The 26,483-nt window shown below is 36.8% G+C and overlaps 1 protein-coding gene across 6 annotated transcripts in view; it reads right to left on the bottom strand.

Annotated features, from left to right (window-relative positions):
* The window catches only part of LOC120422970 (sodium/hydrogen exchanger 3), a 94,844-nt gene extending 75,455 nt beyond the window's left edge, over positions 1-19,389 (bottom strand). For 2 of the 6 annotated variants that reach the window (XM_052708930.1, XM_052708931.1), the window contains exon 1: positions 18,921-19,386. The gene's annotated coding sequence lies outside the window, so the exon portion shown is untranslated. Of the gene's footprint in view, positions 1-18,920 lie in introns of all 6 variants that reach the window. The other 4 variants (XM_052708932.1, XM_052708933.1, XM_052708934.1 and 1 more) reach the window with 3 other exon arrangements.
* Between the last annotated feature and the right edge of the window lie 7,094 nt (positions 19,390-26,483).

Here is a 26,483-nt window from a genome sequence, read left to right as displayed (position 1 = left end):
AACCTTAACCGATATAGCTCAAAATTGACACAGTTACTAACAATTGCCTAGAGAATCGATTCAGGGGGTATTTCTTCAGATTTTACAAAATTTTAAATTTTTCTTGCCACCCTAATGCTGAACCAGTGAACCATATTAAGTTCCACAATTGGAATTGAGTGTTAGATGCCCAACATTTTTGTTATTTCGCCCACACTTGTTGGTTTTAATGTTTTTTAAAGAATTAAAAAAATTTAAAATACAGTCTACATAAAGCAGGTTATATTGTACTTATGTAATTTATTGTGTAGATCAATCGATCCGGAACCTGGGTGATGAATAGAGAGAAAGCGTAACGTGATTTTCGAATGATCCCACTTTGTTTACATCTACAATGAGGAGGCTGTTCAAGCACAAGCATGACTTTTTTCTTACTGGTAAATGAGCTGTTTTATAATCAGTAGTATGTGTTTTATTTTGTCTAGTTTTTGACATTTTTTGCTGGAAAATTGTGTGTGTTTTCAAGTTTCGATCGGTTAGAAGAGGTTTTTCTTTTTTACGGGTGACGAAGAACTGCGGCGAGAGTGTCATTCTGCGATGTCGCAGATAAATTCCCTGGCTGATTTTGGAATCGAAAAACATCGCTAATTCTAGCGAAGCTGATCAAACAAACAGAGAAGATTTTCACTAAACCAGTAGGTTTTCAAACGGAAACAACCAAAACAAAGGCATCGACTCCATAAACAACTTCCATTTATTATTATAAAAAATGAAAATCTCGCGTTCAACATTCTTAAGATTTCTTGACTTCAACTCCAGGTTCCAAAAGCCACACATTTTTTACTTTTGCAAAAAAAAAAAAAACAATTTTTAATGATCGACAACAATACTCTCCACTTTTGGCGAACAGTAAATTGGTTCCACTTTGACAGTTCAAAATTGAGGCCGTTTTGCGAACCACTTGAAAAGTGACCCGAACAAATGAAAATTTTGAGGCCATCCATGAAAAAAGTAACATAAGAGAGGGAGTTCTGTCGAATGCCCAACTTACATCATTATATGGTGAATTTCGAAAATGTTTCAAATAAATTAATATGGCAGTGAATGGCCAAGAATGGTAAAACTGCAAGACATTTTAGGCCATTGCACATATTTTTCAAAATTAATGTTAAAATGTATTTTATTTTCATTTTGTTGCTCGGATCACGCTCCAATTTGATGTGGATTGACCCGTATTTTTTTCTGCCATTAGGGTATCCTAGGTCAGTCAGGACAACAACAACACGCCGCGATTCAAATGATTTTTTGGTGATTTTTTGAACTTTTAAGAAAAAGCAGTTTGGAGTTTGAAAAATTATGGTTTACATTTGGAAAAGCTGTATGAAAATTTTAAAAGGCCGTTTGACAGTGTCTGGAGCTGGAGAGCTGGACCAAAAATACTTTCAGACATAAGCTCTTTGGTCCAGATACCATTACAACGACATTTGAAATTTTCCCACGACTTGTTCAAATGTTAGGCAAGATTTTTTAATTCCAAACTATTTTTCCTTGAAAGCGCCAAGCAGAGGTTTAAAATTTTAGCAACAATTATAAATACTAATAAATTTTCCCTTGATTTTTTGTGGAAATTTTGAAGAAGCAAGAGGCAAAAAAAGCATCGGCGAAACTATTTTTCAAAACTTGTAAACTACAGTTGTTAGAAGATTCTGATGTTCGTAGTGAAATTTTGTTAGGACTTCAGGCAATCGTGTCTGGACTGGACATGGGAAAAATTACTTTTTCCAGTTGCAAAACTGCTATCAAACATCTCCTGATTATTATTTTTTGTGATGAAAAAGTTATCCGTGCACTGCAACTGAACAAACAACATTCGTGTAGCAGTGACATCAATACCGCAACGCCTCAGATGCACCACTAGCAAGGCTCTAATTTCTCCTGCAGCAAAACAGACATGGGCAAAACACTTACACATATTTATGTTTTATTTTATTTTATTAAAATTATCCCTAGTATTCAACACAGGATAATTCCACTCAGCAGTTTATTAGTGCTCTACAGTATACTTAGAAAACTTGCACGTAAAATTTTACAGACAAATAATAGTTCAAAGTATACTTGACTAAACCAGTTGTCAAGCCATTCAATCTTAACAGTCTGATATAATTTTGAACTACACAGTAAAAAATAATCTAAATTTGGAAGCTGTAATTTTGGAATGTTGAATATTACCTCTTTTATGATGTTATTTCACCTCAATTTAGACTGAAAAAGTGACATTACACCAGAAAAGTGGTAAAATTGCACATTTCCAGAGGTAAAATTACACCTTTTTTCTGACATAAAAGATGTACCCCTTCCCAGATGTAATATTACCATGATTTTTTTTCTGTGTAATGTTTACCAACATCTATACGACCTTTCAAGTGTCAACAACCAAATCCAAAACAACCCATTCCAAAACAACCCCAACCGAACCAGTCTAATCTCCACCCAGCGCTGAACCAGCGCGTCATCAGCTGATTATTCAGCACGGTCGGTTACCTTGACCGTGCCCAACACCATTAGCCTTGCCAAAGGGGGGAGAAGGGGGCATCGCATTGGCAGTAGAAGCCACCAACTGGCCACCGAATTGCTACTGGCTGGCTGGTGTCAGTTTACTAACCGGGCAGGTGCCAACGGTCGTATTATTGGTCCAAGAAGAGAGTATCGATTTCATGCATGCATAAACAGAACAATGTGAGCGGAAGGAAGTAGTAAATCTTCGCGGGGAGTTCGTCTGATTGGACAAAGTTCGGTAGATCTGAATGGTTCATAAAGAGTTGTAATCGCTCAATCGATCGGACGGTTGGTCGTACAGTCAGCGTGTATACAAACAACTTTCAGTAAAGATCACATTGCAGGTTGTGTTGGGTGTGTCAGCTGACCGTGACTGATGAGGAGGATGGGCAGTTGCAGCAGATTCCCAGATTCGATTTCGTCTAGTCTTGCCGTCTCCGTTGGAAAGCTGATGTGGATGCACCCCAGGGATGCCACATGATTTTTTAAAATGTCTGTGTAAAAGTCTGTGTATGTCTGGGCCTCTGTCTAAAAGTCAAATATATCAATTTACAGTCATAGAAATCCATCAAAAATTGTGTTTTTATGCATTTGAAGACTAACGAAATAATTTTCGATTGATATTTTTACAAAATAACAATTTAATGAAGTTTTTAAAAAGTCTGTGCACCTCAAAAAATGTCTGACACGAGCTCAAATGTCTGTGAAACACAGACAAATCTGTGTATCTGGCATCCCTGATGCACCCTGAGTCGTAAAGTGAACGTCAGACGATTTAGAAGATTGGAGATAAGAACGCGGTTGAGAATTCATAGCGTCCGCTGATGTGATGAATGAATTGTATTAAGATTGCTTTCGGTTGAAATTGCATAGTTTGATTAAGCTTTCGTTCGCCACGAACTTTGCAAACAACTTGCATTCTTCCAAACTAATCATTTCAAGGTCGTTTGCGCTCAAAGTTCGCCCACCCAACTTGATATGCAGCAGATGAGGCCACCGTCAATTTCCCATTATGAGATTGGTTCGCGTTGCTATCTTCCAAACTTTCAAACCTGCCACCGCCTGAGGCTTCTGGCTGGAGGATCATCATGAACCGCTGCTGTTTGGATTTCTTCCAAAACGGGCCAGCAAGAGTCTGGGGAAAAAAAAATTCAGCGCCTCCCAAAATACTCAATTTAAATTCAATTCAGAGAATAATTATCTGGAGCAGCCCGAGCTGCCGGTAATGAGATCAGAGCTCAGCTCAATCCACGTAAAGATGTATGGCTTTGCTGATATTTTGGATTTTTTCTTGTCCTCAGAAGGGTTCTAAAATGTGTACACTAGAGGTGGGCAAAGCCCCTCTTTTTCGTACGCTCATTAAAAAGAGCCGCTCATTTGAACGGCTCTTTCGCTCTTTTTCACAATGTGAATCCAAACTTAACTCTAGGATGTTGCAAAAATTGCTATTAATTTTAAAATTGCGTTCAATTTGCAAGAATTGAACTAATGCTGATATGTTATTTGGAGAAAACCTTCTGTGAACTCTTTTCTACATTCTGATTTAATCGATAAAAGCTAAAGTTTAATCGGAAATAGGATTTGTTTTTTTTTCAAAATCTCTAAACTATTCAGTAGATTTTTGGTAATATTTTGCAAATTATGCAATTTGAAATGCTCAAATTTGTATTCCGGTAATACTTTAATGTACAATCAGTTGTAAAGTGAAAAGTTTTTTTCATGTTGTTTAAAAAATCATTTACTTTTGGGATTAATTTTTATAAGCATTGAAATATTTGAAATTGCATTTTCAATTCTCAAAAACAAATTTAATCAATAAATTACATTTATAGCATGCCATCATGAGCCGGTTCTTTCAAAAGACCGAAGTTTAAAAAAGAACCGCGGCTCGCTCTTTTTTTGCCCACTGTTACAGTAGTAATGGAATCTTTTTTTTTCAAAAAGCTATGGTTAAACAAAAACTAAAAAAAAAACTAACTTAATCCACCTACGTGGTTGATGCCTTCCTCACTTTTTACCAACAATGGGTAATATGAGTGGTTTGGACACATATTTCAGCTATTTTTTTTTTAAGCCAGAAAAATACGTACACACATATAACTTCAGTAATCATAACTCGAGACAAGGTTGCCAGATCAAAAATGTTGTGAGCTCGTTAGAAAGGTTTTTCGATTACCTAACCAACGATGGATTGGATTGTTGATCCGGACATAGTTTACATACATTTAAGTGAGATCCGGCTTCCAAAAAGTACATAAATATTACTTAAGTGGCCATATCTCGAGACAAGGTTGCCAGATCTTCAATGTTTTGGACTCGTTGCAAAGGTCTTTGAGAACCTAACCAACAATGGGTCGGATGGTGGATCCGGACATAGTTTACATACATTTAAGTGAGATCCGGCTTCAAAAAAGTATATAAATATTACTTAAGTGGCCATATCTCGAGACAGGGTTGCCAGATCTTCAATGTTTTGGACTCGTTGGAAAGGTCTTTTGATAACCTAACCAACGATGGGTCGGATGGTGGATCCGGACATAGTGTACATACATTTAAGTGAGATCCGGCTTCCAAAAAGTACATAAATATTACTTAAGTGGCCATATCTCGAGACAAGGTTACCAAATTTTCAATGTTTTGGACTCGTTGGAAAGGTTTTTTGATAACCTAACCAACGATGGGTCGGATGGTGGATCCGGACATAGTTTACATACATTTAAGTGAGATCCGGCTTCCAAAAAGTACATAAATATTACTTAAGTGGCCATATCTCGAGACAAGGTTGCCAGATTTTCAATGTTTTGGACTCGTTGGAAAGGTTTTTGATAACCTAACCAACGATGGGTCGGATGGTGGATCCGTACATAGTTTACATACATTTAAGTGGGATCCGGCTTCAAAAAAGTGCATCAATATCACTTATGTGGCCATATCTCGAGACAGGGTTGCCAGATCTTAAATGTTTTGGACTCGTTGCAAAGGTCTTTGAGAACCTAACCAACGATGGGTCGGATGGTGGATCCGGACATAGTTTACATACATTTAAGTGAGATCCGGCTTCCAACAAGTACATAAATATTACTTAAGTGGCCATATCTCGAGACAGGGTTGCCAGATCTACAATGTTTTGGACTCGTTGGAAAGGTTTTTTGATTACCTAACCAACGATGGGTCGGATGGTGGATCCGGACATAGTTTACATACATTTAAGTGAGATCCGGCTTCCAAAAAGTACATAAATATTACTTAAGTGGCAATATCTCGAGACAAGGTTGCCAGATTTTCAATGTTATGGACTCGTTGGAAAGGTTTTTTGATAACCTAACCAACGATGGGTCGGATGGTGGATCCGGACATAGTTTACATACATTTAAGTGGGATCCGGCTTCAAAAAAGTGCATCAATATCACTTATGTGGCCATATCTCGAGACAGGGTTGCCAAATTTTCAATGTTTTGGACTCGTTGGAAAGGTTTTTTGATTACCTAACCAACGATGGGTCGGATGGTGGATCCGGACATAGTTTACATACATTTAAGTGAGATCCGGCTTCCAAAAAGTACATAAAAATTACTTATGTGGCCATATCTCGAGACAAAGTTGCCAGATCTACAATGTTTTGGACTCGTTGGAAAGGTTTTTTGATTACCTAACCAACGATGGGTCGGATGGTGGATCCGGACATAGTTTACATACATTTAATTGAGATCCGGCTTCAAAAAAGTGCATCAATTTCACTTATGTGGCCATATCTCTAGACAGGGTTGCCAGATCTTCAATGTTTTGGACTCGTTGGAAAGGTTTTTTGATAACCTAACCAACGATGGGTCGGATGGTGGATCCGGACATAGTTTACATACATTTAAGTGAGATCCGGCTTCCAACAAGTACATAAATATTACTTAAGTGGCCATATCTCGAGACAGGGTTGCCAGATCTACAATGTTATGGACTCGTTGGAAAGGTTTTTTGATTACCTAACCAACGATGGGTTGGATGATGGATCTGGACATAGTTTTCATGCATATAAGTGAGATCCGGATAAATGTGAAAACACATTTTTATATATAACTTTTGAACTACTTATCGAAACTTCAAACAATTCAATAGCGATGTATGGGACCCTAAACCAAGTCGAATGCAACCAGTTTGATCAAAATCGGTCCAGCCAGTGCTGAGAAAACTTGGCAAGAATTTTGAACACATACATACATACACACACACACACATACACACACACACATACACACACACACACACAGACATTTGGTCAGTTTTCGATTCTGAGTCGATAGGTATACATGAATATAGGTCTAGGAGCTGTTTTTCAAAAGTTCAATTTTCGAGCAGGATTATAGCCTTACCTCAGTGAGGAAGGCAAAACAATTTTAAATAAATTCAAGTATTTTTAAATGAGCTCAAACATATTCAGAATCAACAATAGTGCAAATTTAGTTTCAAGTTATTCACAAGCTAATACTTCAAGCTAAAATTTGAAGATTCAGTCAAATTATTGTATTATTTATAAAAATTTATTTTTTATTTAAATTCAATTGTTTTTTTATTTATGTTTCCCCCATTTAAGTTAATTTTTTTAGTAGTTCCTTTTTTAATACTGAAAATATCATTGTTTCTTTGAAAAGAATAAAGAATATATTCAATACAAACAAACAAAAAAAAACAATTTATGATGTTTCATTAAACATAATCATTATCATCAAATTTCAACACATTTCCAAATAAGAAGCCGCAGAGAACCAGTGGCACCACGGCATCAAAAATTCTAGAAAGATTTTTTAAAGTTTTGCAGCATAAAAAGAGGCGCTGCTGTCGTTCACGAGCAACTTCATTTTTCGTACGACCAACTTTGTGCCTGCGATAATCTGCTAGTCGAAGCAAATTTCAGAAAAGAAAAAAAAATAAGCTAGCAAAAACGAGATTTTGAACGGCTTGCGAAGCTCATCGGAATTGTCGGATCATGAGTGGATAAAGTGAATTGAGAAGAATGTTTTATCATCACATAATTCATTATGTGTTAGTTTTTGCCTTTTATTCTTTTAAAATGTAGAAAAATCAATTTGATAAATTTTAAAATATTGAACTAAAAAATTTAACTCATCTTATTAAATAGATTTTCAAGTCCTCTGTTTCTATTTTGAATCGATTTCCTTCGTAATTATAATTTGAAGTAAATAATATTTCTAAACTTACGCATCCAAAACAGTCTAAAATGCCAAATCCGCGCTAGGCAACTTGATTTTCGTCAGCAGCCAGCTATCATCATAATCGTCGTCTTCTACTGGAACGAGCTTAATTGCTCACAGTGTGTTTGGTGCTCTCTGGCGCGGAACATCAGACATGGTAGCAGCTTCCAAAGTTGATATACATAATTTGCCAATTCAGCTGTGATTTTGCTTTTATTTTGGGGAATTTGGAACAACGTCAGCGACTGAGTTTTGGAGAATGGGTCTGACGAGAAAAACGGGTGCTTCGTTGCTGGCTGACGACTTTTTTTGCAAAATGTAAATCGAAATGTTAGATATTATTTCTTTTGGAAGCTATCTTGGCAAAACCAAGACAGTGAGTGAGAGAGTAACTCTCTTCGGCTGCTTTGCTCCCATTTGTTACAGTTTACTCTTGAAAAAACGGCAAGACAGTAAGTAAGAGAGCAACTCGCTTTCCTTTCAATTTCTCTCGTTTTCTTCGCGAGCAAACTGCAGCTAACGGGAAGAAGTGAGAAAGAAGGAGAATTGCGCTCTTGCTCACTGTCTTGCCTCAAGCTCAAATTTTCAGGTAATTTTCAGTGTCATCCCCTACTATTTAACCATACAATGCTATCTAATTAACACCAGTAAATGTAGTGCAGGTTGCAGGTTCTAATTATTCCCCCAACGAGCGATAAATTGGCTGCTAACAATAGCACAAAGTGGCGCTAATTTGGCGCAAACTGTTCAATCAATAATCACCTCAGTGTGTGTGTGTGTGCACGTGTGATTAAGCATTTGTTTACACTCCAGTTTGCAGCTGGGTGTTACAATTTCGGCGAGAGTGATTATTTTCATTCTGATAGCCCAAAACGAACGAATCGACTTTGAGTTTTCAATTTGTTCCGACAGGTGCTAATAATAGAGTTATGGCTTCATTAGACCGAGCTTCGGTTGTTGATAACCTCTGTCTTTGTGCAGGTTCAACGGATTGATTTGACAGTTGTAGTTCTAGGTTAAGGTCCCCCCTCTGAGTGATAGCGTGATAAAGAAAAAAAATGACACGTGCGGCCACGTGGCATGAATATCATATTGGCTGAAACGTATAAAACATTTAAATGCAAGAAATTGCATCGCCACTCTGGCGAGACCAGCAGTCTGCAACAATGGGAGTGCATTGTTGGGCAATTTCAATTCATAGTGACTTCATTGTGACAGATCCCTCGTCTCCTGCTGACATCCCCGGGACAGTAGTCTGTCGTTGCGAAACTGTGTTTGCTCCATCTTGCTGTACTGAACCTACCTTCTCCCGAGTGGTTTATGGGGAAAAAGGAGCTGTTATTGTTCCAAGGGAATGCCACTCTGGGGGGCACACAGAAAATGGCATTCCGCAGATGATAATTTTTCAATTTATTTCTCTCCATCCCACAAACAATATGCACTTGGACGCGAGAGACGGGAAAAATGAAGTAAATTCTGTTGCAAATTGGATGAGCTGCGAGGAGCAGTGAGGGAAAACGCAATTTCATTTGCAATTTTATTGAATTAATGTGCCTTTTTTGATCTCAGTAGTCAGCCACTTGAATGGATTTGGCTGTCGGCAACTCTCTGTCCGGGGAAAAACAAGTCGAGCTGACCATAACCTCGACCAGACGGAAATCATTGGATTATCTTCAATGTCTCATTTATTCTATTTGGAATTGAAATACAAACAAAAAAGCGCAGTCTCAAATCGAGAGAAAAAAAAATCAAGATGAGAGCGTTTTCCTCTCAGATTACTTTAGTATTCGATTCGCCTAGTCTTCAAATCTGCAAATTTGTTAACAAACTTTTTAACGTTTTAACTCTTTAACTCTTCAACTATTTAACTCATTAACTCATTAACTCTTTAACTTTTTAACTCTTCAACTCTTCAACTCTTCAACTCATTTACTCTTTAACTATTTAACTATTTAACTCTTTAACTCTTTAACTCTTTAACTCTTTAACTCTTTAACTCTTTAACTCTTTAACTCTTTAACTCTTTAACTCTTTAACTCTTTAACTCTTTAACTCTTTAACTCTTTAACTCTTTAACTCTTTAACTCTTTAACTCTTTAACTCTTTAACTCTTTAACTCTTTAACTCTTTAACTCTTTAACTCTTTAACTCTTTAACTCTTTAACTCTTCAACTCTTTAACTCTTTAACTCTGTAACTCTTTAACTCTTTAACTCATTAACTCTTTAACTCTTTAACTATTTAACTCTTTAACTCTTTAACTCTTTATCTCTTTAAATATTAAGAAGAAATCTGAATTCTCAAATTGATTTTGAAACATACCTTGTGTTTGTTCTGCTTAAGTAGCTTCAGCCGTGTATCTGCAATTGAAGAAAGAAAACAAACATTGATTAATCCCGTCATATTTCGGTACACGCCGGAAATCTTAGATTACTCTGACTAATCAAGTCTTAAAAAGCTTAATCAACCGTGTGATGCCCATCAATTCCCGGTGCCCGTGTCACTTGCCAGCACATCTGGCATGTTACACTTGAGCACACTTGTCGACGGCCCGATATGGCCGATCGATCACTGGATGCACTTTTCCCGCGATTATACGCCCTGACCGACCACATACTACAAATGCGATCCGACGTGGAAAATTAAGTGCATCTGGCGTTGACCAGCCAGCCAGCCGGCGTTCTGCGAATTTAATGAGTTTTTCCACGCCACGGCCCACATTGAATCCCCTTCTTTGGGATCCCATCGGGAAAAACTCTCGAGGCCATTAGCGGTCCTGGACCGTGTAGTTCGGAGAGGAAAAAGTACGAAAAAAAAAACTTTGCAAAACATCTGCCTCGAAAATTGCACTCGCGGATGCACTTTTGGAGCATGCCCTCGAACGGAGGAGGTTCTACAACGTTTCATGGCTGGTAGTTGGCCAAAATAACTACACGAGCACTTGCCCTCTGTCAGTAACTGCAAATCTGTACGTACGCGGAAGGGTAGTGTGACTTATTATTTGCTATTTTTGGTTGACATAGAATTTTTTGATTAATAATAAATACAGTATGTAAAAAAAGTATTTACACCCCTTGGGCACTATGCACATTTTGTGATGAAACATGTAAATAATTTAAAGTTTGACAGGAACCTAGTACTACGTTTTGTTCAGAAACTCATGCCAAACATTTTGCTTTAAAAAGCTCATGAAAAGATGATTTCTATAAAAGTTATATAACAAATACTATTACGAAAATAAAAAAGGTGCAAAAAAAGTATGTACACCTCTAGAAAAATTAACATAAATTATGTTATTTGTTGACAAATCACCAGAAATCCAGTCTCCCAACTCCAAATAGGCATCCTTGACTGATAAAAAAAAATAATTTAGATTGAATATAAAGTTTACAAACTACTTAGTATAAAAGTTTATATAACTCTGGAAATTCTATATAAAACTTATCTAAACTAAATTTTGCAAACTTTTAATTCAACTAAATGTCAATATATTACCATGGAATTGCTAAATAAACATTTTGGAGTAGGTATAACACCGTTTTGGGGGTATTTGTATCGATAGAATAGATTTTTCGTTGGAATTTCGTACCAACCCGGAATTACGTCGTCGGAAAATCCGCCGGCATCTGAACCGGTCCACAATTCACAAGTCAACCTATGTGGCATCAAAAAGGGCATAAAATTTCCGATCTTTTGATACCCATACATCCAGGTTTTCTATAAAACCCACGTTTTTAAATACCTAAGCAAAAACGTTGTTATGGTTTCGTTTGAGCAACCTGCCAAAAATGTATGCAGTTTCGTAATTTTTGTCCTCGTGGATCAATCTTACTTTTTGCCCAGGTATTTAAAAACGTAGGTTTAAAAAAAACCTAGATGTTTGGGTATCAAAAGATCGGAAATTGTATGCCCTTTCCGATTCCACATAGGTTGACTTGTAAATTATGGACCGATTCGGATGCCGGCGGATTTTCCTACGACGTAATTCCGGGTTGGTACGAAATTCCAACGAAAAATCTATTCTATCGATACAAATACCCCCAAAACGGTGTTATACCCACTCCAAAATGTTTATTTAGCAATTCTATGGTCATATATTAACATTTAGTTGAATTAAAAGTTTTCAAAATTAAGTTTAGATAAGTTTTATATAGAATTTCCAGAGTTATATAAACTTTTATACTAAGTAGTTAGTAAACTTTATATTCAATCCAAATTATTTTTTTAATCATTCAAGGATGCCTATTTGGAGTTGGGAGACTGGATTTATGGTGATTTGTCAACAAATAACATAAATTATGTTAATTTTTCGAAAGGTGTACAAACTTTTTTTTGCACCTTTTTTATTTTCGTAATAGTATTTGTTATATAACTTTTTATAGAAATCATCTTTTCATGAGCTTTTTGTAGCAAAATTTTTGGCATGAGTTTCTAATCTAATCTAATCGAACACAAGCGCAGCCAGTCCGAAGAAAGCATCCTGGAAGAACTTGTGGTAAGATTACGCCTCAAGTCCTTTCTTGTCAATATTAATGATTACAGTACATCCGAGTTACCCCGAAAATGTATAGCAAAAATTAAAGCGGCCAGGCCTACTGCGTTGCATTAACCGCAGAGACAGATTCTGTGAACGGATCACATTTCATAGAATCATCAGGGGAGGAAGGATGCGTGGACATACCGTACCAAACGCTCCGAAACAGTTGTGGTGTGGTGTGTAAGTGTAAATTTGGCAGATAATAATATTTAGGGGCATGGGGGGGGGGAGGGGAGGGGGAGGAAATGTGGATAGGAGAAAAGGAAGGTGGGAATGGGATAATATGGATATGATCAATAGAATATTATATAAAATAAGGGAATAAAATCATCTATCAAATAATGATAGATAAAATGGATAGATCTCACCAAGTCAAGATTCAACAGCTCCAGGCAGCTGGCAACCGTTTCCGTATTTTTATATTCTCCGTCACATCCAGATGGGCGAAAAACTCTTCCACGATGACGATGGTCGTCGAAATCATGTGCGCCACGAAACCAACCTTGGGCTTGTTCCTTGTTCAGCGTCTGGTCGCGGGTCCACCGTCCGGATCTTTGGCCACGAGCAGCAGCTTGCAACGCGCACCCTTGAAGCAATCTCTTGCACCGGTTTGTAGTTCGGACAATTCCGGTACATAACCCATCGTGGCCTTCATGGCGTTCATCGTGCCAGTGCTTCTTCCAGGATCCAAAATCGAGCTTCTTATAAATCCACAGGAACCACCGTCGCAACTGCCGAAACCACTGGCTTAATCCAAAAATCCGCGTTGATTCAAATACTTCTGAAAACTTTTTTCTAAAAACTGATCGTAGAGAAAAAAAACGACAGCAGAAAAAAACACGTCTGCCCGCACGCCCGGCTTACTGTGATACCGTAGCAAAATTTTTGGCATGAGTTTCTGAACAAAACTAAACTAAGTTCCTGTCAAACTTTAATTTTTTGACATGTTTCATCACAAAATGTGCATAGTGCCCAAGGGGTGTAAATACTTTTTTTACATACTGTATTTGAAACTAGATATGAACAAGAAGAAACACCATTAATTTATAAAAATAATCCTAAACATTTTAACCTGGCCTTATATGGAACAACATCAACCATAGAATCAATTACCTTAGTTTTCCAACTTGCATACACTGCCTCATTTCGGGTAAATATTTGGATTGCAGCAGTTGGAAAAACACAAGCCGCACGGCCCGTTCATTCCATGCAACTGAAATTTAATTTAACTTGGTTGAAACCGTTTGAACATATCACTTAGTTGTCCAAATCAAATTGCATTGGGGTAATTCTCCGCCAACTCACACGAAATCGGAAAAAGTTGCCCCGACCCCTCTTCGATTTGCACTGAACTTTGTCCTAAGGGGTAACTTTCAAGGTTGTTAATCGTTAAATTGACGTCTAACGATAACGAAAATGGTTATCGTTATCGTCGGGACGATAACGTTAATTTATCGTTATTGTTATCGTTATTTCGATAATTCATTAATGGACGATAATTCATTTCTAATATCTATCTAAAATCGACTTAATTCAACCATATAAAGTTTTAATTTCAATGCTTTCGCTAATAATATATTTTTTTAAGATGTAGTATGGTTCGAAGTATAAATTTAGTGTTTTTATTTAAAGGTCCTATAAGCTATTGTGTTTCATACAGTATGTAAAAAAAGTATTTACACCCCTTGGGCACTATGCACATATTGTGATGAAACATCTAAACAATTTAATGTTGCCAGAAACCTAGTAGGGGAAATTCTCGTATGTTTGGCAGGTTAAGCTCTCGCTCCTAATTCCATCCAATTTGCTGATTTTCATTATTTAAACAACTAATTTTGCAAAACTTTTGATAGAAACTTGCTTGCTCACTTCATATTGAGCTGTTTATCACTCGATTTCAGTTGAAAACGCTTTTAATTAGCTTTAATTGAATGTCAAAGTTTTGACCTGCCAACATTAGAGGCACGCTGGAATTAGATGCTGTTCCCCTACTACGTTTTGTTCAAAAACTTATGCCGAACATTTTGCTACGAAAGGCTCATGAAAAGATGATTTCTATAAAAAGTTCTATAACAAATACCATTACAAAAATAAAAAAGGTGCAAAAAAATTTTGTACACCTTTCGAAAATTAACATAAATAAAGTTATTTGTTGACAAATCACCATAAATCCAGTCTCCTTACTCCAAATAGGCATCCTTGACTGATCAAAAAATATAAAGTTTTCTAACTTCTAAGTATAAAAGTTTATATAACTCTGGAATACCCATATAAAACCTATCTAAACATAATTTTGCAAACTTTTAATTCAACTAAATGTTAATATATTACCATAGAATTGCTGAATAAACATTTTGGAGTGGGTATAACACCGTTTTGGGGGTCTTTGTATCAATAGAATAGATTTTTCGTTGGAATTTCGTACCAACCCGGACTTTTTCAATAATTTGCAGCCTAAAATGGTGATAGTTTGGAAATTTGATGTCAAATGGACTTTTATATAAAATTGGACGCCGGATTTGATGGCGTACTCAGAATTTCGAAAACACTTATTTTTCATCGAAAAAGATACAGTAATAGTTTCAAAAATTATGACATTTTTCGTTACTCGACTGTAAACAAATTTGGGACACGTCAAATCAAAAAAATAAATTAAATGTACTTTTTGAAGCTGCAATAACCCAGAAAGGTATTTTTTTCATTTCGAAAAAAAATCAGAGTGAGAATGACCCATTGAAATTTGTAAAAATATAAAACATATAATGAAAGGGTTTTTAACATTATTGATTCATCCTTAAAAAATTCTCCATGATTTCAAAATTCATTTTTCATTTTTTTAATACACGTTTCCATACAATTTTGCAGACTGATCACAGAAAGAATTGTATGTAAACATTTTAAAGACTGTAATAGACTTTGTCACAAAAAAAGCTCAACTCTTAAAATATATGTAATTTTTAAATTTTTAAACACTTATGTCAAAGATAGCGCAATTAAAATTTGAGCAGTTCTGCATTTTTTTTTTTCACTTTAAATAAATAGCTAACCACGGAAAAATACTCATAACTCCTTACTTCACATCATAAACTTCAACCTTTCCAATTTCTCGAAAAAAACAGCAAATTTGGCATCCCACCGTTCATTTGCACCACACCGTCGAAATTCGGATAGCCAATATGTTATACGACGGTGTGGGTGCCAGCGCAGGTGAATTACAACCAACTGGCGTTTGAGTGCACTTGCAAGTGCACTGCACAGTTAAAAACAAGTGGTATTATTACATCTTGAAATAAAAACAATTTATATGTCAGTAAAAAAACATAATTTTTACCTAAATAATATACGTATAATTTGCAAGATTTGTAAAAAGAGATTCATCACCACTTTCAAATTCAACACTACTCAATTTCACACTTTTTTAACTGTGCAGTGCAGCAGCTGGGTGAGAGCAGCACCTCTCGATATAGTGTGGTGTAGTGTTTACGTTTAAAAATAGTTGACGCGACATGTTATTTTTGATTTATAGCAAACGGCCAAATAATGCGCGACGCGAAAAGTTTTCGGGTGCAATTTTGGGGATGGGAAATTGAGCTGGAAATTTTGCTCGATTTTTTTCTTTATTTTATTTGTATTGTCTAAATAAACTTATTCAAGATATGATTTAAAATCGATGGCAAAGTTACTCAACAGGCTCACATTTGATATTTTTATGCAGATAGCTGAAGGCCAGAACAACCATTTCAAGTTTGCATGAATAAAGCTAATTATTTTCTGGTCTAATAAACTTCAGTAAAGCACTCTTGCTTAATGGGATTTCAAATAAAAGATAATGACTTTAAATCGTTTTGCACTTTAAATACTTCGCTACAACCAGCAATTAGTTAGTAGTAAGAAAAAATCGACTAAAATAAAGTTTTTAAAGCACAATTTCAATGCAATAACATAATACCGTAGAGTGCCTAAAAGGGCACCTCAATAATGGTGAGCCCCATTCAGCGCCACTGACTGGTTTATACGGTCACTAAATTATTACACCATTATATGCAAATTGCCGGCCACTAGAATAGTACAAACTTGCACCCGCCATGCGAAAAGCACCGAAGCGGTGTGCTTTTGAGGTTGTTTGTTCCCAAGTCCGGAACAGTACGCAATGGCTTAATGTACAAATTGCTTTGATTGTTTGAGGGCCGCAGCGAAGAAAAAAAATACAAAAAAAAACTTTAAAAAATTAAGTTTAAAAATCTTGAAATGTCATAAACAGATCCATTGCCAACCATAAAATCTGCCAGTAAGCTGTCTTCAACTCGTGTTAATACAATGTAATGATTCTCTGAAGGAAATTCATGGAGGTAAACTGACGATGATCTCACTGGCTATTTTGTTGCTGAATAGTTGAAACGAGTTGGCCAATTAGCAACTTTCACGCAAGTCTTACAATGTTTGAATATTTGGGTAACAGTGAACGGTGACCACCAGGTAATCTTTCTTACCGGTACTTTACATCGATAGGTGGATATCAGTCAGTTTATCTTGATTATTTGATTAAGTGATTTCCCGTAATCTGGTAATGGGTACTCAACTTTGACAACAACATTTTGACGTTCAATTACAGCTCATAAAATGCGTTTTCAACTGATATCGAGTGATGAACAGCTCAACAAAAAGTGTGCTAGAAAGTTTCTATCAACAGCTTTACAAAATAAGTTATGTAAATATTAAAAATCAGCAAATTGGATGGAGTTAGGAGCGAGTACTAAACCTGCCAAACATATGCCCCTATCTAGTGAAAATGAGAGTGAAAGTAAATTAATTCATTTACAACAAATTGTGCTCTCCTGAAGTTGTTATTGATAACTCATTCGAAATTTTACATTTCAACGTCTATTAAAACTACGTTTGTTGAATTGTATAAATCAAAGTTTTGTAAAACTCGTAAATCTGAAGATTAAGGACACTCTCCTATCTGTGATTCTAAAGTCATATTTTTTTTTTTTTCAAAATATTTAATGTTACAGTGGACTCTCTCGTTGTCGATATTGAAGGGACCGTCGAGAGCGGGAGTTATCAAATTATAGAACGAAAAATCAAAGCAATCTATTTGAAGGGACTGCAAAATTTATTGACAGCTGGAGCAATATTGATATCGAGAAGATCGACAGCCAGAGAGTCCACTGTATTAAAAATAAGAAACAAACGTAAAATAAGATTTACTTTTCGACTCTCCGATGAATGCTGGAAAGTACTCTTCGGAATTGTTGTTTTTAACCATAAAAAAAAGTAGGCCGTTTCGTCATTCGAGAATGACAGGAAAAATAAGTAGTTTCACAAAGGAATTGCAAAATAGTAGTTTATGCAACAAGTTGCAAAAAGAGGATTTTTTCAGCACGAGTCGTACATTTATCCAACGAGGTTCACCGAGTTGGATAAATACGAAGAGTGCTGAAAAAATCAAGTTTTGCAACGAGTTCCATACAACATTTTTTGCAATTCCGATAAACACCCTTTGAGTGAAATTTTAAGTCAAATTTTCCTGTATTTTGTCAATAAATCGATTAAATCAATTTTTTTTTGAAAAGTGTTACTTTTCGAAACAAGTGCTGAAAAGTTCAACTTTTCAGCACCCATTTCAGTGCTGAAAAGTAGAACTTTTCAGCATTTATTTTGAAAAGTGTTGCTATTCTGTTCGATTCTGTTATTTTTGGTACAGAAAAGTAGGCTATTTCGTCGTTCAAGAATGACAGGAAAAGTAAGTAGTTTCACGACGAAATTGCAAAAAGGATATTTCAGCCTACACAGTTAAAAAATTCATGGTAATATTACATCTGGAATTGGGTACATTTTTCATGTCAACAAAAAATTTGTATGTATCACGAGTTATCAGCCCTTTTTATTAATTTCTATCTTTATATTTCAACATTATGACTCGAAACGATAAAGGCTATACAAATCAATAACTTTCATTGAACGCTCGTTAAACACCACAAATCTGACTCAATCTTTGCCACCGTAACGTTAACGTTATGTTATTACACCCGCTTTCAAACTATAAGAGTAAAAGCAATTTTATTGAACCATAAAAACCTTCACATCCATGCTGCACTGATGATGTGTCCAGATGTGCGCACATCGTCATCAAGCATCGTCAGCCAAATCGAAAAACCTTAGCCTTGAAGTCGAAGTTGGCTTCTTTGAACACCTTTCTTCCGATGCACAGATGCATCACCGCACGAACCCTGACGTTGCAAAGCCTGCTGAGCTGTGTGATCGACCCATATCACGATATGCCGGCATCGCCGTCGGTTCCGCCGGTGCTTCCCTCTCCGTTATGTATACGAGGAGTGTCTTCTTCGTTTGATGTTTCGTACGAGTTTGTGTGCCTGTACATATGGCAAGCATGGCACGAGGTTTCCGAAAAAACGCGATAGACCCAGAATAGGTGCACATAACGAACCGGGTGAAACAAAAAAAAATGTGGAAAAGTTCAACGAAGACATTCGTGCAAACATTAACCGTAACACCAACACTAGTTCGAGCATGCCGTCAGCGCAGTTCCAGCAACGTATGCAGTGATTCATTCGTGGGAAGTTTTGTATTATTGTAATATTTTTGCTTAACAAATTTCTTCGACAAAGTAGTCCGTGTTACCTGTTTTGGAATCGATTTTGGAGAAATCCCCCCGTGTCGAAGCCGTAGCCGCCCAAACGCCTACTGTTCAGCTGGCGAACGCAATGCGTCACTTCGTCGAGCTGTCACTGGCAACAGTGCGAGCGATGCATGCACGTGGTCCGCTTATATACAGCGCCGTACATAGCCTACTGTTAGCCGAACTACACGGTAGACCTGGGGATCCGGCGTGTGCGAAAGGAGCGGGAACGACAATGCCAAGTATTTCCTCCGGCTAAACGCTACAACACCGTCGGAATCACGTACGCGTCACTGACCTTCGTGTATTTCGCAGGTTTTGCTCTTCAGGTAGCCAAAACAACAGCAGTTCCAACTTCTCAAACCCCCCAACAACAACCAGAAATCAACCCGATGTTGGTCCGACACTCCGGAACGACTACGACGGAAGCAAGCTCGCGCGCGGTTTCAGCAGACAACCGTCTGGGAAGACAGCTGAATGAAAACTACACCCTTCGACTCCGGACGGAACGGAGAGTCGTGTTTTGTTGTTGTACAGCGCGTCCCGTTCTTTTTTTTTCTCTCGATGTATGCTGTGTGTTATTCTCATCCGTTGTACAACTTGCCAGCAATACGACGAATGAACCCGACACTGTCGGACGGACGTGAATGGGCTGGCACGAATGAATCAATATTTACAGAAAACGGACACATACACACAGGCACGTGGGTTGGTTGGTACGAAAACTAAGAGGCGGCACAAATGAATGAATATTTGATACGGTTTTGGCGCTGGGTGTTGTGTTTGATTGTAGGGATGCTAATAAATTCAAAATAGAAGATTCGGATGGTTGGATTAAATCTAGAACGTACTTCCATATACAAAAGCGGTTAAACCCTCTGACAAATTTGACAGAAGTTTTGCAAATCTCAGTAGTGCTGCAAATGGATACCAGTAGCTTTGTAATCATTGTTTAGCAGTAGCGTTTGTTTTGGATGAAAAAATAAAACTCATTCTAAAACAATCAGATTCCATCAAACCAAACCTATTCTTAAGTAGTGTAGTGGTAAGCGTGGTTGCCTCTCACCCCAGTTAGCCTGGGTTCGATCCCAGTCGGCCCCGGTGTCATTTTTCGAGACGATATTTGGCTGATCACAGTTCCGGCCTAACCCAGAGGTTAGGTTATTAGGTCAGTCAAGGGGTTTAGGAGTGGTCTCCCAGGAAACCCCTGCCTCGGTAGAGTCACTTGTCTGCAGTTGGACTCACAATCCAAAGGTCGTCAGTTTGAATCACGGGGTTGATGGGAGCCTAGGTGTAAAAAGTTTGCCTCACCGTTTCAAGCTTTTGGACACCAAGTTTCGAGTAAGAATCTCGAAATAGAGAAGGCCAAGGCCATGCTGTAGATCGAACAATTTTTTTATATGATCTAAACTGCCCCTGATCACATAAATGTCCCATATGCATTTTCATCGTTTTTGAGTTATTGATGCAGTTTTGTTCAGAATCGCGAGATCTTTCAGAAAAGCCTATAACATCCAGTACTTTGTTCTAGAAATCAGGAGGAATTCCAGTTTTTTCGTGAAAACTTAACACGTAACCTTATGTGTCGGACAAACTTCAAATTCGTTTTTCTCAGCTTGCTGTTTTTGCATATGGGACATTTATGTGAACATGGGCAGTAAAGTGATCTGGGAACATGGTATCAAAGATGGCCAAAGAGATAAAGAGACAGGCTTGACCAATTTGAGGTCGATACTTCGGATAATCAAATGTGGACTGTATTGATGCTCAGTTGTCACATTTTAAAATTCAAATATATAATTCACAACCCTAGTCAGTTTGTTTGCTCATTTGGTACACGCGATGTGTTGTTCAGACAACTTGGAATGAATTGATGTACTAACAGTATAGAGTGAAACGTTGAATAAGGACAGGAAAGCAGTAACACTGAATATATATTAATATTTTCTTAGACTAAGAGGTCTAATATTCGTAAAGACACTTTTAGTTAAAATTCATATTACTCAATATAATTTTTAAAGATCGATTCAAATTTTGCACTCAAGATTAATCATCAATGAGATCCGGGAGCATCGTACCAACACAGATCCAATCTTTCAAACGGGCCGGGATTTGTGGCATCGATTTGCAAACACGTGCAACACCGCGCAAACAACGACACCAATACACTGAAATAAATGCTTATCACACCAGTTGGTTAACCGTTAATTCATTCACCATTAATCGGGCTACCGCGTAAGTACACTGGCTGATCGGAGTTGTAAACAGTAGAGTATAGTGGACGGTTGGGTGGCTTACAAGTGCACACACATACACACACACACATAGGTGGTGCTCGTAACCGCAACCGTGACCTTAACCGAGGCCCCGCCGAGCACGCGATTGGCCCCCAAACCGGCCGGAACGGATCGGTTGGTGGTGCGTTGGAGCGTTGGGGATGATAACTTGACTCTGGTTGTAAACCGCAGAACTATATTGAATTGCTAATAATAGGTCGTAGAAATGTCATTATGGGGACATTCTTGAGATTATAAATTGTTTTAAATTGCTCTATATTTTCAAATGGTGAAATTCTTAAGAATATAAAACGTTTTAAATTGCTTACTCTAATTTTTTGAGAAATATTATTATAAAACCATTTTTTTATTGTTCTGACTTATACAGAAGTTTATTTCGAGTTGGAATATTTTTAATAATTGTTTTTATTCCATGCATTCATTATCACTCAAGTTTGAATTTTGATGGTAATTTATTCCATTTTGTTCCATTAACATTCTGTTGATCATTGCAATTATTCATGATCCAAAACAAATTGAAACATTTGTTAAAAAAAGGCTAAATTGAAACCCGAATTGTATTATTGTTTGGCTTTTTTTTTTGCTTATAAAGTAAAAAGTAAATTTTTCCCAGTTCCTGAGGGGAACACCCTCGTCGATGTTAATATTCCATAGGTCGCCTTCCTAAGGTGTCGTGATAAGGTCCAGTTTGTGACGATACACTACCTTCCCTTTACTAAGCAATCGAATCCAGAAGAGAAACGATCACCAGTTGTGTTGGTCCGAGCCGGGATTTGAACCCCGATCTACCGCTTACTAGGCGGGAGCGTTACCACTAGGCTACTTGGTCCGGATTTTTTTTTTCTGTGGTCAACTTTTGCCTTATCTTCAACTAATATCTCCCATTTTCAATGTCAAAATAAGTATGCAGCAATTTTTGTTACGCCTCATATTATGTTTTGGCACACCTTGTTAGGACTTTAAAACCAATATTTTTAAAGATTATATAAATAAATGAACTATTTTCGATCAAAAGTATTTCATTGCACTAGTACCAAATTAGAAATACAAAATATCTGAAAAGCATGATTTTTCAATGTTGTTTCAAGGCCCTAGTAATATTTTAGGTTTTAAATAGGCAATATAATTGTTTCATGCCCACGGTGTTATATAGTTAATCTAAACTAGGGAAATCAATACTCCACAATATGTCCAACTTTTTTTCTGTTTAGGTCCAAAATGTAGCCAAAAACCATTTACCATGTTTCACCTGTGATAACAAAATGATAAGATTTACACAAACAAAGCGTATTCTTCAGTTATGTGCATGAAATAAGCTGCAAAGTCAGTCACAAATGGCATGTTTTTTAACTGTTTTTTTTATAAATGCCAGAATATTGTGGAGCTTTGCATTGTACGTCCAAAATAGGGACATCTATCATACCAAAAACAAACAAGCCACCGAAAATTAGATGCAGAGGAAAGTAGATCCTGATAAAAAGTTACGTGACCCGAGAAATTAACCAACAATGACAGTAAACTAATTAGCATATCTTCTTCTTCCCAAAACTGAAGGCCAAAGCACACCGAAATTCCTCGCAGCTGGGATAATTACTTTTTGTAGTAATAAATTTCACTATTTTCGTTTCCAGGGCTCGCCAGTGGAAATAATTTAACCTTGCATTTATTTTCCCAGTTGGAAACAAGCGTTTCGTAGAGCTCCCTTCACACACAACAACGATATCGCGTGACAGCAGCTGTTGGTATGTGGAAACACTTGGCTCCTTTGAGAAAAGCTGCTGCATCACTTTCCACGGACAATGTAGAGGAATCTGGAAAATTTTCAGCGTCAGCCCTCGGCAAAGGAATGTGAAAATCGATTCCTCAGACAAGTTTTACCCCTTTTTACTTTTATGCACTCTCTGAAATGTTTTTTTTAATATAGTACATACTAAATTTAAATAAAAGATTCAAAATAATAACCACATTAAATGTATAATAACAATAATCATAATAAAAGCTTACAATTTTGCAAGCGAAACAGAACATTCAAAAGCTCTAACAAATAAGCCAAAAGAAACCCATTTGTCAAGGGCTTGCCATCACTTATGTGTGCTGTTGTGCGAACAAAATTAGCTTTCCAAGAAACTTAAACGTCAAGACAATTCCTACTTAGAGATATTCAAACAAACTATTACTCCCATTTTTGTTATGTTAAAAAAATTACTATCAAGTATTCTTAAAAGGGATTAAAATTAAAGCTAACTAAAAAACAGTATCAAAAACCAACATAAACACCCTTAATCCACCAACCGACCAAAAGAAAGCACGGAAAAGGAAAAAAAACGCTTTTCATTTGCGGAAGTGGATTTTCCTTTTTGTGTTTTGATTTCTGGGTTTCGCGTGCTTTCTTTAGTGGCCGACGACGGTTAAGGATATACCAAGAGTACCTGCTATACTTGGTAAAGGCCGGGAAGAAGAAACAATCCGGTTTGAAGGGGTTTTCCATTGTGATGGAAATCACGTACCGGGGTTTTCTGGGGAGCAGGAAAGTTCGAGAAGGTTATGCCAGCTACACTTGTAAAGGATTAAACATGGCTTGTTTGATCGTAAATGTAATCTACGAACTATTAGGTTGATATTTAGTTCTCAGTGTGTAGTTATCTACGTGCGCATGTATTGCGTGTTTGTACACGAAGGATTTCTAGGTAAAATATTCTACCCGCCAGCAAAACAAATGGTAAGCTAGTGTGGGTGAAATCGGGCTTAGATAGCTCTATTATTTTTTTTGGTCATTTACGGTATTTTCCGTAAACGTGCTTCCAAAAATTTAAGTCGTTCCCGTTTCAACCAAAATTTTTTGTGAAAACATCCATCTTATTTTTGCAAAACGAATCTTCCCATCAGATTTCATCACTAAAAATATTACCCGTTAAACAAATCACAATAAACATAACTTTTATTTTCCTAATTTCTGGAGAAACATTAGAAAAAGGTGCAAAAGCATTTTGACAGCTGGAGCTGTATTGCAAATTCCAAGAGATCGACAATAATTATTAGACCAACTGTTATTTTACACTGTTGGCTCGAAATTAGCAAAATAGTTCCAGCTGTCAAAATGCTTACCCACCCTTTTCAAATGTTGCTCCAGATTTTTGAAGTTTTAGACTTTTAAGGGTTTAAAAATAAAAATAATTTAGTTTTTGCACTTTCACTACACATGTGTTTATTTCTGATTATTTTTTTTCGATAAGCAAAGCAAACTTTCTACAATTTATTTCTTTTGATGAAGATAATTTCTAGTTAGAGGTTGGCAAAACCGCTATTTTTTGGAGCTGCTCATTTTTGCTCGCTCATTAAAAAGAGCGGCTCTTTTGAACGGCTCTTTCGCTCCTTTTTAAAATGTTGATGAAATTGCTATTTTAAAGAATAATGCTTAGAATGATGTGATTTTTCAAGTTTTTTATTTTACTTTTATTAATTATTTAAAAAAAATGAAAACACGAACTTGCGCTTGAAAACTATAGGTCTTGGTGCTCAAGATTTTTGCACGAACCTCAACGTTCGAATAATTGGCACCCAAACTTGAATATTGAATTTAGGAGAAAACTGCTATTCATTTTACGAAATTGCGTTTATTTCTGCCAAATTTGAACATATGCTGATATTTCATTTGGAGCTAATATTCTGCGAACTTTATTCTACATTACGATTTAATCGATAATCTCTATGACTGCTCAAGTTTAATCGGGTGAGCTATTTAGTATATTTTTGGATAAATTTTCAAAGTGAGTAATTTGAAATGAAAAAAAATTGTATTAAGTTTTCAATATATATTGATGAGAAAGTTTCAATAGACCCCATAACGAAATATTATGATTCAGCTCTCAAAATCTCGAGAATTATCCTCTCTTTAACTTGCCGTTCCTAAAGTACTTAAAAAAGTACACCACACGGAGAAAAACGAGTTCCCAAAATCGTGAACAAGCGTTCATGAAATTCGGAACCACGAACAAAGTGTTCAAATTCCATGGTACGATTTTGAAAAACGCACCATGAAATTTGAACACTTTGTTCGTGGTTCCGAATTTCATGAAGGCTTGTTCACAATTTTGAGAACTCATTTTTCTCCGTGCATGAGACAATTTTGGCATTAATTTTTATTAGTTTTGAAATATTTGAAACTTATTTTCAAATCTCGAAAACAAATTTAATACTGCGATTTGTTGGAAGTTCAATTAATATATTTATAAACATAAAAATAGACACAAGTTTAAAAATCATTAAATCTTGGAACGGTTCTTTCAAAAGACTGGAGTTTCAAAAAAACGCGGCTCTTTTTTGTGAGCAATGGTTTGTTCGCTCTTTCATAGTGAACCGGCTCTTCGAGCGACTCGCTTTTTTTTGGCCGCCTTTAATTTCTAGAGTATTTTTAAAGGTCCTAAAAGCAATTGTGTTTCATATGTTCATAGAACCTATTCAAAAAAAACTCTGGAATTTTCAAATCCAAACTATATTTAATTTCTTGAAACTTCAACCAACGAAAAATTAGATAAACGCAACAGAGAGTGCTGAACCAAATCATTCAAGTATTTTGCTACATTAATTTGAGCAAATCTCTTGGATATAATCCAATCATCTCCAAGCTGCATATCGAATAAATCCGAACGACCCAACTTCATTAACATTTAACCTTTCCCAAGTCACGAGGCTCTCTTTGTTGTGCAAACTTGCGCTGAATTTATAACGAGAAAACAAAAAAAAACTGATGCAAAAGTTGAAGACAAAAAAAGCATTGCTCCGAGCCTTCCCCCCAACAGACGACAAAGAACAAAGACCTTTCCCAGCCCACACGCGTGTTGGGGAAAAGTTGGTCATTTGTCCGCCGCACGGCCCGTATCGAAAGATCACCTGGTCCAGGAGTTCAAGCCCCACACACGTCGCCCCAAAACATATCGTCTTGTTGTCATTGCAGCGCAGGACTGTAGGTCAAAGAAAATCGATACAGCCAAACTGGCAGAAGGGCTGCCAATGTCAGATTTTGGTTTGCTTATTTTGCTTGGGTGCTGCTTTTTGGCAACTCTGCCTCGCTGGTGTTATGCTAATTTGATTTCCAAAACGGCCAAAATTACCTTTCTAGAGCATGTGTGGTGTGATGTTTGCTCTCGCTGCAACCTTGAACAGCAGCGCAAATGTGGGGAAATTATTCCGGGAAATTTGGAAAATTATATAATCTCCAGAATTTTCAGTTTTCCCTTTTTTTTTTGTTTGTGCTAACGCTTTGTGCCA

This window comes from Culex pipiens, chromosome 2 (genome assembly GCF_016801865.2).
Source record: "Culex pipiens pallens isolate TS chromosome 2, TS_CPP_V2, whole genome shotgun sequence".
NCBI lineage: Eukaryota > Metazoa > Arthropoda > Insecta > Diptera > Culicidae > Culex > Culex pipiens.
The sequence above is the reverse complement of the archived record's forward strand: the minus strand, read 5'-3'. Positions and strand labels throughout refer to the sequence as shown.